This window comes from Lissotriton vulgaris, chromosome 7, assembly GCF_964263255.1.
Source record: "Lissotriton vulgaris chromosome 7, aLisVul1.2, whole genome shotgun sequence".
NCBI classification, from domain to species: Eukaryota; Metazoa; Chordata; class Amphibia; order Caudata; family Salamandridae; genus Lissotriton; species Lissotriton vulgaris.
The window spans coordinates 960,139,541-960,159,305 of record NC_141695.1 but is presented as its reverse complement, the minus strand read 5'-3'; positions in this window follow the sequence as shown (position 1 = coordinate 960,159,305).

Here is a 19,765-nt window from a genome sequence, read left to right as displayed (position 1 = left end):
CAAGTATAATGGTGTTCACTCTTTTCAAGTGAGTATCCAAGTTGTCGTCTGTGAGATAGATATCATCTACGTAAGATAATGCTTCATCATCATAGATTTGTAGTAACTCTGTTACTCTAGCTGAGAATAGTCCTGGGCTGTTCTTGAACCCCTGTGGGAGTCGATAGAATTTTTTCTGCGACCCAAATGCGGAGAAAGCGGTCAAATATCTGCTTTCTGGTGCAATGTTTTGACAAAAGAAACCATTAGATATGTCTAATGTCGTTTTATATTTTTTCCTAACTATATTATTCATTAGGGCTGCACTATGCGAGTTTTGTACTGCAAAAGTTGTACAACATGTATTAAGATGTCTGTAGTCCAAAACTAGACGATATGAATTGTCTGGCTTGGAGACAGGAAACAAAGGATTGTTCATTTGAGAGGTGCATGTTTCAATCACCCCCTGGTACTCAAGTTGATCTAAGATCTCCCTGACCTGTTTTTTAGCTTCTTGCTTTATGGGATACTGCCGTTGGGCAGTTGGTTTCTCTTTTTAGTTGGATTTTGTGAGGAGGAGAGTCCTCATCCCATCCTACATGATTTTTATACAATGCAGGTGCCTGGGCTACTGCCCATTTCCTTGCATATGTATATTTTTTGTGAATCGGAATGTGATTCGAGAAGGCAGGCATAATCACTTCTTCGCCACGAGGGCACTCCCTGACAAACTCCGGGGGCCAATCTTTTTCAGCTAACAGAATATCATAGCCTTTTGAGAGCTTATCCCAAAATAGACCCTTAATTTTCCTAGTCTTATCACCCTCCATACGCAATGTTATTTCATATATTTTATGGGGCTCGCTAAGTCTGGCGTCGGCAGTTTCAACTTGAATGTATTCATCCGTGTCCACTGTCTCCAGATGACTCATCAAGATCTTGCGTGCTATACTGATTTCTGCTGCACTGTCCAACATTGTCAATGCTCACTCCCCGTTTTTCAACTGTGTCCTCAGTATTCTCGGCATGGTTGATTACTCTAATACTGGCTACCTTCTTTTTCTGAAATTGAGATTTCTTATTTTGAGCAGGTTCCTTGTCTTTGGACTTGGTGTGCTCTCCTGGGTCTGACCGTCCTCTTCTTTCCGAATTCTGTGGAGAAGATCGAGAGGGACGTGTATCAATACTTTGATATCTATCAGGTTTTTTCAGATTATCCCTATTTCTAAGGTTATATCTTTTCTCAGAGGGCTCCCTCTGGGGAGACTGGCGTTCTCGAGTCGGAGTTTCATTCCCTCCGTCGAGGAGACCTTCCTCTGGACTGGAAAACTTTTTCCTTGGGAGTGGATTGTTTATTTCCATCCCAGCTCTTCTTAGGAGTGTTTGAATTATTTTTAATAAATAATTTTTCAGGACTTTCGAGCAGTTGGGGCTTTACTGGTTTCCCACCCAAGCTGTCTCTACCTAATTCTTCATAGCATTTTTCTATGATTTTTGCAAGTTCAACAGGATCTTTTATATCTGTTTCCCTCACCTTCTGGCGAATCGCCACAGATGCTGCTTCTCCTTTTATGTTGGCTAATAATATAGCCGAGACCTGCTTGAAGTCTTTCAGTAATTTCATACCTAGATTTAAAGCGGGCTCTGGACCAAATTCATTTTGAATCTGTTTTAGCACTTCTGGTATTACCGCCATAGACGGAACACCGTGTGTTTTTGTGTAAATGGAAGCAAAGACTGTACCCCAAGTGTCACAGTCCTCCACGTGTGGTGCAATTCCCATAGGAAGGCAGATGGTCAAGATTCTGTGTTTCTCTATAGGGGTAGTATCAGGAAATACTGCCTCTATTTGAGTGATTTTCTGTGCTAACCAGAAAGGAATTTGTTCCCGTTTTACGGGTGTTTTACCAAGACATGACTGTATGTTCTGTGGTGTTATTTTATTTGTGTTCCCCTGGTGAGGGGTCAGCTGGTGTGAATTAACAGCTGGCTGGACTGTTGCAGTCCGCATTACATATTGGACTAATTGCCTATGTATTTTTATTAGTGTTTTGAGCTGTGCTAACAGCTCTTCCTTAGACATTCTTGCAATGTCAGGATGAGGTGTGTAGCTGGCTAGAACCGGCCACGTGGCTCCTGGTCTACCTAGAGGACCGAGCCTAGTTATGTGATCATTGTGTTTTAGGGCGCCATTAAACCAGAGCAGGTGCTCTTGAAATTTAAGTGGAATTTCAATCTCCTCGAAAGGAGCGTACTCTTCCGGAGGTTCCTCTATTTTATAATAGTGAAACTCTTTTGTTCTAGCGTTTGCCGCTGGAAAGTTTATCCATGAATAGAATACCTCTGTCTGCCGATATTCGTGAGCCTCTATCACGAAAATGACTGTACCACCTTGTGGTGTCAGTCCGTTCTCTATAAGTTTTAAAGTTATAGATTTTCTTAAGTGGACCGGGATGATAATAGCATCCGGGTCTGCTTGTTCGGGACCTTGCTGAGTCGCATCTACTGCGGCCCCAGAGGTTCCGTTATTTTCTACCGACATTTGTTAAAATGCGAAGTTTGCAGAGTAGGTCTCCAAGGAGACAAAGATTAGGTGCACAATATTTTGGAACACTGTATCCTTCAACGTTGAATAAACCAGAGCTTTACATAGGAATCTCTTCCTACTAAGGTCGGGCGGATTTTAACCTTTCACCCACTCCAGACGTCTATTGGAGTATTTACGGGAGAAAGGGGTCTGTGTGAAATATGCACGACTGAGTTACTCTACTGTCTTGCGTTAGTTTATCGCCTTACCAAACGTTGGGCGCCATGTAGTGTAGTTCCTAGTTTCCCACTAGGCCCTGCGCATTGGAATAACATAAACAGTAGTATCGACGTGGAACTGCGGATATTCCAGGCCTCCACTGACTATGCTAAACTTAATTGGGTTGTGTTACCAACTAGCTCAGAGGTCACTGGAAACTTTCTTCTCTGCATAGGAAGTGATCAGCTTCCCTGGCACAGACAAGAAGGGATTCAGTTTTCCAACAACCGTGCAACATGACAACTTTGCTCCTCAGATCAAGAGTCGATCTCTAGGGTCGTGTGAAACAATAGACATGTATTTCACTCAGTCAGTCTAGTGCAGTTTACTTTCACGAGATGTAGAGAATAGAGAGACGGGCGTTTGTCAATAAAGGATTAACATTTATTGAACAGTCTTTCTTCTCGTACAAGAGAAATGTATTGCCACAATTGCAATAATTGTTATTATAAAAAGTACGTACAGTAAGATAAGTATTGCGAAATAATACTGTAAAATCATTGATATGGTTTCTTAGCCATACAATGGTTAAAAGTAATAAAACATATATACAGTCATATATACAATAGGCTAAAATACTCAACTGGTGCTTCTAACTAAGCCTACCCCAGTGTGCCTGACCTAAGCCTAACTCGTGGAAGGGGAGTAAGTAAGTAGCTTTAAGTTAAGTTGGTTTTGCCAAGGTTTGTTTCAAGAATTCTCATTTAAGGGTTTAGTCAGCACCATACCTCTGAATAGAATGATGGAGGTTTGGTATCTCCTTCAGGGGAAGCTCGATATCCCTGTCACCCGCAAGGGTAAACCGGAAACGCCGGAGCTGGATTTCTCTGCATGAGAAAGGCAGCGGCTCTTCTTCAGCGCGTCGAGAGGAGGAGGCGGGGGACAGCGTCCGCGGGCAGCTGGATCTGCTAGGCTCTTCGCAGAGGGACGTCTGTTCGGCTCCTAAGCCTACTGCACCATCGTTCGCGCTTTAGCAGCGATAATGGTATCAGTAGCTTCACCACCACAGGGACAGCAGGCTGCAGCGACAGAGTGCTACAGTGCTCGGCAACAGCAACGGTATGCACAACAGGGTGCACAACAGCTCTCGACCACAATTGCTTAAGGCAACGTTGGTAGTATTTATACCTGACAGGTGCCTGGTTTGACGCAAATTTGCTGGACATACGACGTCAATTAAAGATATCACTAGGAAGTGATAGCTATCAGTTGCTCATTAGAGTTCTATTACTAATCAAAACATAGCAAGGGGGATTTCCCAGTTTGCTGAGTTTTTATCTTGTTGAAAAACTCGGAGTGTTAATCTAGGAATATCAGATAGTGACTTCTGCTCTGTCATTGCACTAATTGGTCGCAAAGGAAGTGGCAGAGAGAGATATCCTTGAACGTGGCTCTGTTCGTGTGAGGTCAGAGATGACTTTCTGAATATCGCACTTGAACGGTTATGCCAATATAGGGAATAAAATGGATTTATAGCCGAATAGGGGCATAAGGTCACAGTATCGATCAGGACCCTAGATAAACACGCAACAAGTATTGAGGTGTGCGTGAAATGGATGCTTCGTATTGGGGGTTTTAAATTACTGCACATTTGGCTTCTGCACTTGTGCCAAGGCAATGCCTCCCCAGACAGTTACCCCTCCCTGCTGCAGTTGTGGCAAAGGTCCCTGTTGGGATGGGATTCCTGTCTGGTGTTGCTATGCATTTGTTCAATATTGATTCCTGTTGTGGTGGTAAGGTGGCTGACTGAGTTTCCTGCGGCTGAGTATAGGGTGCATTTGGGTTCCAGAGGGCTTGGTTTTGTGGATGGAGATTCTGGGGGAACTGACCCAGGCTTATCAACCACTGTTTGTGATATGAATTTAGTCGGCATTGGTCGGCCATGTGGGCCATTCTGTGGCAACAGTAACATTATCTAATTTAATGTAGTTTAATTTGAAATGTATTGCACTGTAGGAAGCAAGAGAGCAGACCTGGGAATTTAGTTGCTAAAAAGCGTAGTTTTAAGGAGTTTCCTGAAAAGCAAAAGATCTGCACACATCCGAAGTGAAGCGGTAGGTGATTTCAAAACAAGGGGGCCAAATAATAGAAGGCTGTGCAAATTTCCAAAAACCGGGAATAATAAGGAGGGATTTCTCCCTGGAATGCAATGACCTGCTCGGCTGGTAGGGAATATGTTTCTCCATTTGGGTCCTCTGCCATTTAAGGCTTGTGTACAGTACAGCAGATTTTAAACTATGTTGAATGGGGAGCAAATGGTGTTTTCTCAGAAGGGGGCGAGAGGCCATTCTGGGTGGCCTATTCTGGACTGGCTAAGCTGCTGTGTTCCATACCATCTGAAGTTTATTCACTGATGGTTCATTAGCTGCAGCCAAAAGAGCATTACAATCGTCCAGGTGGCTAATGATCAATGTATGAACCAGGGTTTTATGTCCAGAGAGTGGAAGGAGGGCAAAACTCTATGTAGGAGAATTATCACATGAAAGGAGTTGCCGGCAATAGCCACTACCTGATCTTTCATGGAAAGAGCCTGCTCCAAACAAACACCTAGATTTTGGACCACTGTCTAAGGGATAGGACCTGTGCTTAAGTCATGAGGCCACCATGTGGACCGGAGTGTATGGGCATTGCCAAAGAGCTTATTCTCCATTTCTACAGTGTCCAGCTGGAGAAAGTTATCCATTATCCATCGTCCAAGAGGAGACTGCTTCCATGCCATCCAAGAAACAGGATTTTTTTGGCTTAGTGCTAGTGCTGATGCCAACCTCCCTGACTTCTTCCTTTATAGCTAGGCTGAAATCCTCTGAGGTTTTACGGTGGTTTGTAATGAAAAGGCTGGTGCCATTTACACGCTCGATTGAAGAATGGGGGAGTCAGGTCCTGGGACGTGGGGCTAGCTGGACCATTAATAAACTAAGAATACAGATTGCCAGCCACACACTTACTCAAATCCTCTGTTATTGAGGGAACAAACCAAGTGAAACTTCCTGGTTCATCCGGGTATATCACTATAACCCTTTTATTATTTATTTATTTTTTATCTTTTCTTGTTTTGATGTATGAAAAAGACACCTTACTGTTTTCTATTTTGCTCGATAAATGCTTATTTACAACTCACAGTTATTTACAATTCACAGTTATTTACAACACAAAAACATACATATAACTGGTTATATATACAAAGTTATTTGCTTTGATATATATACACTCAAATATTCATAATGCGAAGACAAAATCATTCATAGTTACGTAAAGACAAGAGTCAAAAGTATAAACTCGAAATTTAGAATAGACAATTGATGACAATCATAAATCAGTGGACTACAGCTTGATGTAGTAAGCTCAAAAAAGAAGAAGAAATAGACTTTAAATTAATTCATTCAGTCTATTCAACAAATAAATGTCTAATCTTTTTTACGCCAACGCGTTTCGAATCCGGAATGTCAACTCTACGGATTCTCATCAGGGCTCTGCCTTAATACGGTGTATCTGCAAGTGTATTAAACAAAGCTTGTTTTAGCTACATTTTTGATAATTGTTTCAGCTTCCAACTACACTTAAGCCATGTTCATCTTATTACCTGTTGAACCAGCCATCGCCGGCCAGAGGTAACAGGGGCACATGTGTTATTGCCATACCTTGCTGGATCGTTTACGTGATCCTTCGTTTTCGCCAATGAGAGTTTATTTTCAGTCTTGTATTTTACTTACAGCCTGAAAATAATGAAACAATCGTTTATAGGCGCTTTTGAGCACAAACAATACAACGAGAGAGAGAGGCACCCAGTGCTCTACTCGGCATACCTGCTCTGAATAACTCCTTGCTTAGGCTGTTCGTGTTCTCTTTCAGTACAGTGGAAAACACTCTTTAACAATGCGGGCACCACTTTCGTAGTCCTTGTTAGTCACACTCGTTTTCCCTAAAGGAAATAACATCGTTTTACTAGACTTCAGGGGATACTACATTTTTAAGGGCAGATTTACCCTGTGTTGTCTCTGGACTTACTTCAACATGCTGCAACTCGGCGTCTGACTCGCAGTCACTGGGTTTGGCAGCCATGTTGTAGCGTGGTTTTAAACCTACTTTAATCCACTCGCTTGGTGGCCATCTTAGAGTGGGGTGTCTAGAGAAGGCAATCTTTTTAGATATGGGCAGAAGGTGAATTTCAATCACGTGTTTACCATATGCGCATTTGACATCAACCCTTTTGCATGAAAACTCTGTACTGAATATAGTTCACACTCTAGATATTTCAGATAGCGAATTAAGCCCGCTTAGTGCACTATTAAACTTCAGTATCAGATATGTCTCTTTTTTCAGTAGAAGTTTATCTTGTTCAATGGGTCTCGACTGTTGTAGTACATATAGAATCGACCATTTAAAGTCGTTCTCAGTGTGTTTATTTTCAATAAAGTGCTCCACCATAGGGGCGGTTAGCACCTTTATAAAAAAGTAAGAGACTCATATATATGAAAATGAGTAGGTTTATTTGAAGGTAGAATAAGAGGAGCACAGCACATCCGTTAGGCAGTAGATCCAGGCAATAATACAGTTGGGAGGGAATCTGGAACCAAGCATGTAAGATGCTGGCAGGCATCATACATTCTAGGCTCCAGTAACAATGAAAGAAAACAAGCATAGGAAAAGCAAGAATGTAACACATCTTATCCCTATAAAAGAAAAACTAACACAGGTACCTACTAGGTATTCTTTTGGGTCTAACATCAGATTTAACCCTAGAAGCAATGCACAAATCTTTATGAGGAAAATCTTGGGGAGACACATTGACTTGCACATGAGGAGACGCATTGACCAGCGCTCGTGATGGTGATGGAAGAGAGTTAGGAGAACCAAGAGAACTGGACGAATTAGAAGAATTAGGACATCTGGCCACCCTACGAACATCCCAAACTCTTCCATCTTGTGTGGCAACCCTGTTTTTGAATGCTTTGGCCACTTTAATGGGAGGAAAGAATTTAGAAAATCCTTTAACCAGAAACCCGGGTTTTTTCACTCTCACCCACTCACCTACCACAAAATCATGAAGTTTGACATTCATTTTGAATCAAACACAACCTTCATACACTGTTGTTTATCTTCAACACATTTAGCAACACTCTTAATATCAATTTTAGAATCATTCCTGTTTAGTTTTTTAACCCACCAAGGACAAATGACAGAAGTGGGTGCCCTACCTTTCAGAAGCTTGAAAGGACTCACGCCTGTGACAGAGTGAGGAGTGATGCGATAGACCCAGAGTCTTTTCCTGACCACATCCAACCAAGAATCGTCAGAAGAACCAATACCAGTAATGCAATCCTTGAGAACACGATTAAAACGTTCCACCTGACCATTCTCCCTGGGCTCATATAACGAAACAGTATGATGTTTAATACCACAGCTGTCAAGAAACTGTTCCACCTCAGAGGAAATCTGCTGCGTACCATTATCAGTGACAAAGGTCTCAGGAAAACCTTCCCTAGCAAAGGTCTCTTTCAAGAAAAGCTAAACAGCCTGGGAAGAAACATTACTTACAAATTTAACCTCAGGCCATTTCAAATGGTAATCTACCAAAACTAAAGCAAAACGGGCATTCAAAGGCAAATGTTTAAAAGGGCCGGAGATGTCAAAAGCCACCTTTTGCCAAGGAAATTTAGGCCAAGCTACAGGTTTAAGAGGAGCAGAAGACAAATGAAGCATGTTATCGCTGCTATAACACTGAGAACATTCCCTTACCATTCTATCGACCATTTTGTCAATGCCAGGCCACCCAAAATTTTCTCTAACCAACCGCATCATAGATGACATACCAATATGACCTTGGTGGGCTAACAACACAATCTTCTCTTGTAAGGAGGCAGGAGGAATCAGCTTACCAGACTTGAACAGAAAACCACTAAACTCTTCAATTTCAGAAGCAATTTGAGAAAAAGAAGCCAAGTCAGAAGGAATGGACTTACTATTAGGCCATCCACCTTTTACAAAACCCAAAATTTGTTGACAAACAGAATCTTTTTCCATTTCCTTAAACCATTCTTCCTCAGTTAACGATAAGAACTCCTGAGATATACAATCTTCAATGGAAGCAACCACATCTACATCCAGGTCAACAGTAGAAACCTTATCAACACTACATGGTAACCTGGAAAGAAAATCTGCTGTGACATTGCTTTTTCCAGGAACATACATGATCTCAAAATCGTATTCCTGAAGACGTGAAGATAGACGAGCAATCCTTGCAGTCGAATTCCACCCACCACCAGGAGACAAGATTCCAACTAGCGGTTTGTGGTCTGTTCTCAAGATAAATCTGTTTCCCCACACATAATTTCTAAAATATTCCACAGCCCAAATGCAGACTAGTAACTCTTTTTCGATAACTGAGTATCTTCTTTCGGTTGGCGATAAAGTTCTAGAAGCAAAAGCTACGCACCACTCATCCTTACCAGCACACTGACTCAACACAGCACCAATGCCATAAAGACTAGCATCAACAGTGATGATGCATTTCTTACTTATGCAGAATGATTTGAGTGTAGGGGCATTAACAATCTCATTCTTAATTTGCTTGAAAGCGATATCTTGCTTGTCCGTCCAAACAAATTTGGCAGAACTCCTAGTCAATTCTCTTAAGGGTTCCATCTTGTTAGCGAAATTCTGAATGAACTTACTGTAGTATTCGCATAATCCAGCAAAAGAGAGCAACTTCTCTTTACTATCTGGAGCTGGTGCTTTCGTAATGGCATCTACAAGATTTTTCTTTGGTACAACACCTTCTCCTGAAAGGGTATGTCCCAAATATTCAACAGATTTACAGAAAAATTTACACTTGCTGGCCTTAATAGTCAAACCAAATTGTTCTAACTTAGAACAAACTTCCTTAAGATGAGAATGATGTTCGCAGTTATTTTTAGAGAATACAAGAATATCTTGAAAGCACTTGACGAATGTTAGGTCTTTAAAAATGTGGTACATTGCCCTTTGAAACACTGAAGCAGCTGAAGCCAGGCCAAATGGCATTCTCTTGAATTGAAATAATCCATGAGGGGTGATGAATGCAGCAAATTGTTTAGAATCTTCAGTGAGTTCGATCTGGTGATATGCAGGTCTAAGGTCTAATGTAGAAAATACACTAGCAGCATCTAACATGCATAACATTTCATTAATGTTAGGAAGTGGGTGACAATCTGTAACCAAATTCTTGTTGAGTGCCCTTAAATCTACACACAGCCTAATACTTTTGTCCGGTTTAATGGCCAAAACAATAGGCGAAACCCACTCAGATGATTCTACTTCTTCAATTATACCATCTTTCACCATGACATCAAGCATGTCTCTAAGTTCGTCTCTAATGCTAATAGGCACCCCCCTTAATTTTTGTTTAACAGGTATAGAATTGGGCTTGACTTTGATCTTGTGACTAAATCCATTCAATTTGCCCAACTTGTCAGAAAACACCTTAGGAAAAGTACTAGAGATTTCTGTGAACTCAGGTGACTCAGTCGACTCCCCACTGGATATGGTAAGTACTAACACAGGATCTTTAAGTCTAGGGTTCAATGAAACACCTAGCTCTGCTTGGTCCCTCCACCCCAAAACATTCACTCCTTTCCACGCAACATATAGTTTCACATTTGCAGAATTATTTTTGATTGTAAGTAAAACTTCTTTAAAACCAATAAAATTAATCTTAGACCCATCAAAATTGTAGGCACAGATATCAGGTTTAGATAAGGCATCTATATCAATCAGGTCTCCAAATGACTTTACACAGTACTCATGTGTGATAATGGTCCAAGGGGAACAAGAGTCCACCATAAGTTCTAATACTTTACCCAAAATGGTAACACAACTCTTAGGAGAAGATAGTGTGTCTGCTCGTGACATGTCAATTGACTCCTGCACAGAAACAACAATTCCGAACTCCTTAATGTCAGGATCATTGCAAGCTTCATCATTAACATATGATACATTACCAGTACGTTTAGAAGTAGAAAAGGAAGACTTTTTAGTGTCTTGGAACGGTCTCGTGGGAGTCTTACACATTTTAGAAAAATGTCCAGATCGTCCACACTTATTACACTGTCTACTAATAGCAGGACACTGCGGAAAAGATGCAATATGGTCGGGATTACCGCATCTAAAACAAAAAAACTGTTTAGCTCTTCCATCATTCCTATTGGAATATAAGGCATTTCTTTGCTCTTGGGGTTTAACTACACTAACTTCACTAGTAGATGTAGAAGTACTGGGAGTAGACACTTTATCTAACGACTTTATCCATTTATCAGATTGCTCCAGGGCTTTAGCAGTACTGATCGCTATTTCCAAACTAGGGTCACCTAAAATCCACAACTGCTCTTGAACTTTCTTACTCTTTACATGCACAATAATTTGATCTCTGATCATTTCATCAGTCATAATACCAAAATTACAATGTAAAGATAATGCACGTAAAGCTGTAAGGAAATCATCAAAATACTCTTTTTCATGTTGAACTCTAGAATAGAACTTAAACCTATTTAGTGCAATACTAGTAACAGGTTTGAATCTTCCTTCAATTCTGGAAATAGCTTCATCATAAACATTGCTATCACCACCAGATCTTACAGGAGGTAGAGTTCTAAACACTAATTGCCCTTCTGAGCCAAGGCAGTGTAAAAATATGTTCTTTTTCCTCTCTGCAGACATACGATCTCCATCCATAGCCTTGAGATAGGTAAAAAATTCCTCCTTCCATCTTGTCCAAGGAATAGGTGGATCACCCTTAGACTGTAAGAACTTGGACGGTGGATCAAATTGCATGTTAGGTTCAGAATGTAAAATAAATGTTAAATAAACTACAAAGAAAAAAAATTAACAAACCCACAACAAAATAATTATTAAAATATCCAGTAGATGGCAGTCTGGTAATAAAATACACCGGTTTTGAGTCAAAATTATCCACACTAAAGCTTCCAAAAATGAATAGTTGAAGTATCACAAAGTAAACATTAATAGGTAGTCTATTGAGATTGTGGCATTGTCGAAGAAATATCAAGTTTGTAGTATTGTTTCTAAAACGTAGTCATCACACGCAAAATAAATGAAAGAAAATACGCATTGACTAGAAGAGCGTGTAAAACAGTACCTCTTCGAAATAAATGAAAGAAAACACGCATTGACTAGAAGAGCGTGTAAAACAGTACCTCTTTTCCTCTTATTTCAAAAGAAATGTTTGAAATATACTTGTCCGGTGAGCGTGTTGCAAGCGCTTCGTGCTTTGAGCACTCGGTGAAATCCGTTGTTATGGCAACGAAAATGGCCGCCTAGCGTGATGCGCAATTACGTGGAGTGTATTGCGCGATGATGCACCAATACGTAGGCAGTGATGCGCAATGACTCACAAAGGCTGGCGATTCAGGATCGAGAAATATTGAAAGACGCTGATTGGTTCAAACGCCGGCACTCAATGACATCACCAAGCAGAGTCAGCTCACGAAGAAAACAGGCAAAATATGAAGAAATCGATAAAACGTTGAACATTTAACGCAGAATCACCGGAACAAGTAGGAAAGTAACAGGACACGCTCCGCTTATCTTCTGGAGTACGAAGGATAATTTTCTCCGTTGAAAACGTGGATTCTTTGAATTTCTGCTCCTGTGCTCCCAAAAATGTGGCAGAAAATCGATGAGAGTCCTTCGTCGCCAATATAAAAAAGTAAGAGACTCATATATATGAAAATGAGTAGGTTTATTTGAAGGTAGAATAAGAGGAGCACAGCACATCCGTTAGGCAGTAGATCCAGGCAATAATGCAGTTGGGAGGGAATCTGGAACCAAGCATGTAAGATGCTGGCACGCATCATACATTCTAGGCTCCAGTAACAATGAAAGAAAACAAGCATAGGAAAAGCAAGAATGTAACAACCTTATTCTTAATTCTTGATTTATGTTGCGTTATGCGCATATTCACTTGTTGTGTTGTCTTGCCTATGTAGATTTTATTACATGGGCAGATGACTACATACACCACATTACGTGTTTTGCAGTTTGAGAAGCTCAAGTGTTTCCACTTAATATTCCCATGTTGAAATTCCTTCCCTTCCACAGTAGTCCCACAGGCCGCACATGTCCCACACTTATGGTGTCCCTCAATGGGTTTCATTCCCCATTGCGACAAAAGGTCGCCCTTAGGTTTGGGTAATGCTATCTCTGCTCGTACAAGATGTTGTTCGATACTTCTGTTCTTACGGTACGCAAAAAGGGGACGGGGAAAGGGACAATCCAAGTTTTCAAATAAGTGCCAATTTTTTAACACAGTTTGTCTGAATTTATTGGTGTCAGGCCCAAATGTGGTGACACAGACCAGCCGGTCTAGTTCTGCCTTTGATTTTATCTGTAGTAAACATTCACGTGGTGTACATCGTGCCCGCTTAAATGAGTTTTTCAACAATTTTTTAGGATAACCTCGGCTTTCCATTTCGTGACAGAATGTGTCAGCATGTCTTTCGTATTCTGACAGTTCCGTACAGTTTCTTCTGATACGGAGCAGTTGGCCATAAGGCAAATTGGCCTTCAAGTTCCTGGGGTGGTCGCTTTGATGGTGCAGGATTGTATTTTTGTCAGTCTGCTTCTTAAACAGAGAAGAGACTAACTTCCCATTTAAACATGTGATCTCCACATCCAGCAACGTCATTCTTGTGTCACTAACCTCTATTGAGAATTTGATGTCTGGATGTTTAGAGTTAAGCCATCCGTGGAACTCAATCAACTCCGTGTGGCTCCCCTGCCACAGGAGCCACACGTCGTCGATATATCATAACCACTGCTTAATGTGACTGCAGTACGGGTTGTCCTTTTCAATGATTTTTTTCTCATATTCAGCCATATACAATATAGCCATCTCAGGATCATAGGGGCATCCCATAGCAGTCCCTTTGGTCTGCATAAAGAACTGCTCATTAAATCGGAAGTAATTTTTGCGCAACGCTATTTCTGCCAATTTAAGAATGAAGCTGGTAGGGACTCGGTGTGGTCTTACACGAGCTTCTAAATAAAGCTCAATTTCTTCCAGTGCCTCTCCCTGGAGTATCTGAGTATAAAGGGACGTGACGTCCATTGTCACAAGCAATTGTGACGCAGGATTAAATTTAGTTCCTTCTACTTTTACTAGGAAATCCATTGTATCTCTGAGATATGATTTGCCAGAGCTAACAAAGGGCTTTAAGAAAAAGTCCACATATTTAGCAAGTGGTTCAAGGCAGGAATCGCACTCAGAAACAATGGGTCGAGGCATTCGCCAACACTCAAGATCAATGGGTGTATGTGGTAGGACACTGAGCCTGTGATACCGCAATGTATTGCTGCTAATTACTTCAAAGTTAAATGGGTTTTTGCATACTTTTAAAAACTTACTTTTAGCTAGTTTGGAACTCTGTTTTACCTTTGGATGTGTAATTTTGCTTCTTGTTCGACCCCTGCGGTACACGAATGGGTCTGCATTACACCGGGGTTGACGTTCTAGTCTTTTTCCCCTCCACCACTTAAACCACGCTGGAGCGTCCGCACTGTGTGTATGCAGTAGGAAACTGAGCCTGTGATAACATACTGTATTGCTACTAATTACTTCAAAGTTAATTGCGTTTTTGCACAAATTAGTTTCACAAATTGAATATTTTTTTTAAACTTACTTTTAGTTGTTTTGGAATTGAATGTGTAATTTTGCTTCCTGCTTGACCCCTGCGGTACCCGCATGTTCCAACGGGTCTGCATTGCATTGGGGTTGACGTTCTAGTTTTTTTTCCCTCCACTACTTAAACCATGCTGGAGTGACCGAGCAGCGGGCACGCAGCTGGCGTTCTGAAGGCGCGCCAAAGGCAAGCCCGGACAGGGAGAGATCCGGGAGCAGAAAAGTCTGATGCTCGTAAGGATAGAAAAATAGGGGGGATGACAAATAATACCACCACAAAAGGGCTAGTCAAGGTCCCCGAGGCAATACGTGAGCCGCACATGCAATGTCTTCTGCTGAACGCTCATTTGGTGGTTAAAAATAAAAATCAGCTAAAAGACCTTGTTCAGCGTTACACCCCTGACATAGTTTTTGTGACAGAAACCTGGACAGACAATACCTCAGGCCCGGACTGGAACATCGCGCTACCAGAGGGCTAAGCATTCACCTTGCAAGATAGGGAGAAAGGTAGAGGTGGGGCATAGCCATTATCCACCAAGATCATCTAAAGGTGCGTGTGGAAGCCATCTCTGATCTACCAGCGGAGGAGCTGCTTTTTTGTATATAATTAAATAACATTTTTACTTTTCTGGGGCTACTCATTTATCGTTAATCTGGGCCCAGAGCAGCTTTTTCCCAGGCACTATTGATGCTTCTGGAGTCCTACACAGACTCCCATTGCCTTACAATTCTGGGTGAGTTTAACTATCACATGGTATTTATGAACAATTCAGATGTAGTCAGACTGCTAGACAACCTAGCAGCTTTTAACATGAATCAATTAGTGACCGAACCCACCCACCTGGCGTGCCATACTCTGGATGGCCTCCTGTCCAATTACTCTGATATTAATTTGACTAAAACATTTGCCCTTCCATGGACAGCCCTTAAGGCCGTCCATTTTAACATCAATGCAGTGGTTGCCTTGCTGCGAGATGAGAGGAAAAGACTGGAAAAGACTTTATTCAACTTGTGCTTATAAAAGATCTCCAAGGGCTTGTGGGTGAACTTGCCCCTAAACGGAGTCCAAGGACTATTGGACTCCTACTGCCTCTACCAGAACAGCTGGAATCTACCAACTTCCCCCTGCCGCTGGAGCCGCGACCTAAGTGTGCCTCGCAAACCCAGACCACTGTAAAGCGGTGCCCGTTGCCACCCCGCACCGTGTGACCCCGCTCTATCTACGAGCCAAAGCTTGCACCGTCCTAAGAAGGGCCGCCCGCACACTGCTTCACCCTGCCCCCTTGAGCCGCACTGCTCACCGCCCCCCCTGCCGCCGGAGTTCGAGATCCGAGCCCACCATATGGAAAGTACGGCCTGTACGTTCGTACCTTGCACTGCTCTACTGAGATCTAACAGGCAGCCCTCTGCTGGAAAATATGGCCCGTATGTTCGAAGCATACCTGCCACCTCGCACCGCGCTGCTTGGATCTAAAAGGCATCCCCGCTCTGAGGTACGGCTCGCACAACACATCGCACAGTGAACGCTTCGGGATCAGGACCGCCCGCCTCTCTCACCGTGGCCCCCGCTCAACGCCTCGCACAGAGACGGCTGCAACGAGCCAGGCTCGCATCGAAGAGGGGCCGACAATGCTCCTGGTATGCCTTCACCTGCACACGCATCGTTCGTGTCGGAAACATCAAACCTAAGGTACTGTGAGACTCGCACTACATTAGAGTGCGCCTGGACCCGAGAGTCCGCGGCGCCTATTTTGACTCTCCCTAAGCCGTTTTTCATAACCGGGACAACCGCACAGATAGGGCGAAGTGCACATAACTTCTAAACTACGCATATTGAAACAAGAACTCTTTTGCTAAAACAGTATTGTGGCCTAATTCTGATGATTATTTGGTCTTGTGCTAAGTCTTACATGAAGTATACCTATTTTTGATATAAATCTAGTGTGGTGTCCATTTGTGGTGTTGCCACTGAGTTACTGTATGTGCTCACAAATGCTTAACCTCTGAGATAAGTCTTGTCTGCTCGCGCCATACTACCTAGAGGGTGAGCAAGGGTTATTTTAGAGGTTTGATTTACATTAGGTGTGATTAGGTATACACTGTCAGCTGCAGCACACTGATCTATTTAGAAGTTTAATCACAGAGTATAGTTCCACAGAGGTGTGCAGAGCCCACATTCATGCATTTGTTAAAGATGCAGCGTAGTGGAGTTAGATATCAAACCCTGGATGGAGATACAGGCCCACATAGTGCACTATTACAAAAGAAAACAAGTGAAGGAAAGGGAGAGACAGGCCAAACCCAGACAGACATCGCTAAGTTGGTCCAACACAAATTGAAAGAGACCACCGTCGAGGGATAGGATATATGTTTATAGGATAGGATAGGATATATGTTTATAGAGCGCTCGATTGCCATGGCGTCTTAGTGCTAGTGTTTGTGCGAGGAAGTATGGCCTGCATTACCAGGAGGACTAGGTGGAGGTGAAAAGCCATGTTTTCAATTCCTTTTTGAAGAGCTGGCGGTTAGATTGAAATCTCATGGCCATTGGCATTTTGTTCCATAGCTTTGCCGCACAGTTTGATAAAGTCCTGCCACCCCATCTTGCCCGCCTAATCTTAGCAGTCTGGATAAGGCCTAAATTAGCAGACCTTAGAGCACGAGAGGGGGTGTAGGTTAGGAATTTTTTTTTAGATATCCTCTGCACCACCACCGTAGAGTGCTTTATGTACTCGGCATAAGGCCTTAAATTCCACGCTCTGCTGGATGGGGAGCAAGGCATTACATCAATCACAAAAAGGTGATGGAGGGAATGCTTGAAAATAGTCTAACCACTATTGCTTTGGGTCCATCACCATTTGTGTGTGTGATTTAATGCCCTATGTGTAAGGATATTGCCAGACATGGATCCCTTGCCCACTGTGCCACTAGAACCGAACTGCACCCAACTGAAGAGCCCAATCAAGGCAAAACTGATCTTGTGTAGCTTGTGTTCTGGTTCAGAAAGTACCTGGCTTCGCAGTGTGGGCTAGAATATTCCTATTGGCGCAGGGTCAAGACTGATTTGCTTATGGCTGGTTCTAATCTGCTGTGACATGGTGGACAATAGAACAATGGTTTGGAATTCAACCCCCTTGATTGCCTGTGGTTAGAGGTATTTTAAGCATTTCTCCTATCACCTGTTGTGTTTCTGATATAGTTAGAGTTATTCACCCTTGGCACAGGACACAAAGGGGCATATTTACAAGTTAAGTGGTGAAGCAAGTTGTTAAGCCAAGAAGGCTAACCACATGCTCCATCACTTTAGAAATACAGGGCTGCACCATATTTACAAGAATATGGAGCAGCCCTATGTTTCCACCTGTGCTGACACTAAATTGAGCCATTATAAAGCAATAGGGTGACCCAGTTATGTGCAGAACCTGGGGATTAGTACATTAAGCAAACAGTGGTTCTGCCACCTATTAGCTTATAATAAAAGCAACCAACCTATTTACTCAATTTGTCCCTCTTCTCAGAAGAGAATACCATTTAATTGATGAAATCAAAATAACGCCAAAAAACAACACATGTACTTCTGAATAATTATGTGATTTTATAACCAATTAGGTAAAAACTTTGCACTCAAAGCATTGAGAACAGGACATATATATACACACACAGACATATGATGTGTATTTACACCTATTGAAACATAAAATCAAGTGAAAATTAACCTATTTACATAGCACATCACAATATATACATAACAAATTAACATATAATCAATAGCACTTGAAGGTATGCGTCAACGTTTTGACCCCAGATAATATTGCGATAAATTGATCGACAAAAGCGGGGTCTTCCTCAAGACTATATGTAGAGTCTCCTTATCACCTGGTTGTATTTAGGTTCAATGGCACAGTGTGCCTGCAACTCTCTCCTTAGGCAGCTTCCTGAAATTAATTTCCAGTGACACGAAGGAAAAGAGAACTCGTAGGCATTATTTAGCCTGAAGTCCGTCACAAATTCTTTGCCTGGAGGCGATCGGCCCCAGCAATGTGTGCCCATTTGAGAAGCATTGAATATTTACAGGTGACCCTGAGAGCCAGACGCTGGAGAGTTGCAGGCACGCTGTGCCATTGAACATAAATACAACCAGCTCATAAGGAGAGCCTTTTTGATTCAGGTCAATCATATACAGTCTGTTTAAGCTGCGGTGCTGACAGTACCAATATTCTGATATCGAGGTTGAATCTTTATTCAAGGCCACACTCAGACTCTACATATAGTCCTGAGGAAGACCCCCCTTTTGACAATCAATTTATCGCAATATTATCTGGTGTCGAAACGTTGACGCATACTTTCAAGTGCTATTGATCACCCATAACATTCGAGAATAACCAGATCGATTAAAAGTCGTGTTGAATCAGATTTTCATTTTTTCTCACACTGTGTCTAAATGTTTTGTCTTGAATATATGTTAATTTGTTATGTATATATTGGGCTCGATTCCGATTTGGGAAAATGCGCTCCGAATAGCTGTACGGAGCGTATTTCCCGTACGAATCGTACACCTTCAAGTTCCCCGTACGTACGATCAAGCACGATCCACACCCAAAGCACATCCCCGTACGAATCGTACCAAACACCATATGACACAACAATTCATATGATTTGAATCCTGGTCATGCAGTACGCTCCGTTTGTACTTAAACAAGCAGCAGTTTCCGGCCAAGCAAGTACGATTCGTCTCTGCGACACTCCGTACGACCCTTTTTCTACAGGACCCGAAAACAGCCATAAAAGCAGAGTCCGGCCCGAACCGCACCCCGGTACGCGACGTACATGCCAGGAACCCCATCGTTCGTGTCATTCCAGTCCTGTACGCCTACGACCTTGTGCATAGAAACCGACGACGGCGCAGAAGGTGAGTACAACGTACCTCAACAACGCAAGTGTACCTGTACGCTGCGTCATACACGCTCGCGTATACCACCATTGCAACAGTGATACGAGCCGCACATACGCCCTGAATGTTGGGTTATGGTGTGTCCATGCACTCGCGTATACCACCATTGCAATAGTGATACGAGACGCACACACGCCCTGAATATTGGGGTACCGTGCGTCACACGCGCTCGCGTATACCACCATGCAATAGTTATATGACCCGCACACACGCCATCCATACTCCCAGCATAGGCCTACAGTATTGGGGTGGGTGGATATGACTCCCAGCATAGCTCTACAGTATTGGGCAGGGTGGATATGACTCCCACCATAGGCCTAGAGTATTGGGGTGGGTGCAGAGGACTCCCAGCAGTGTC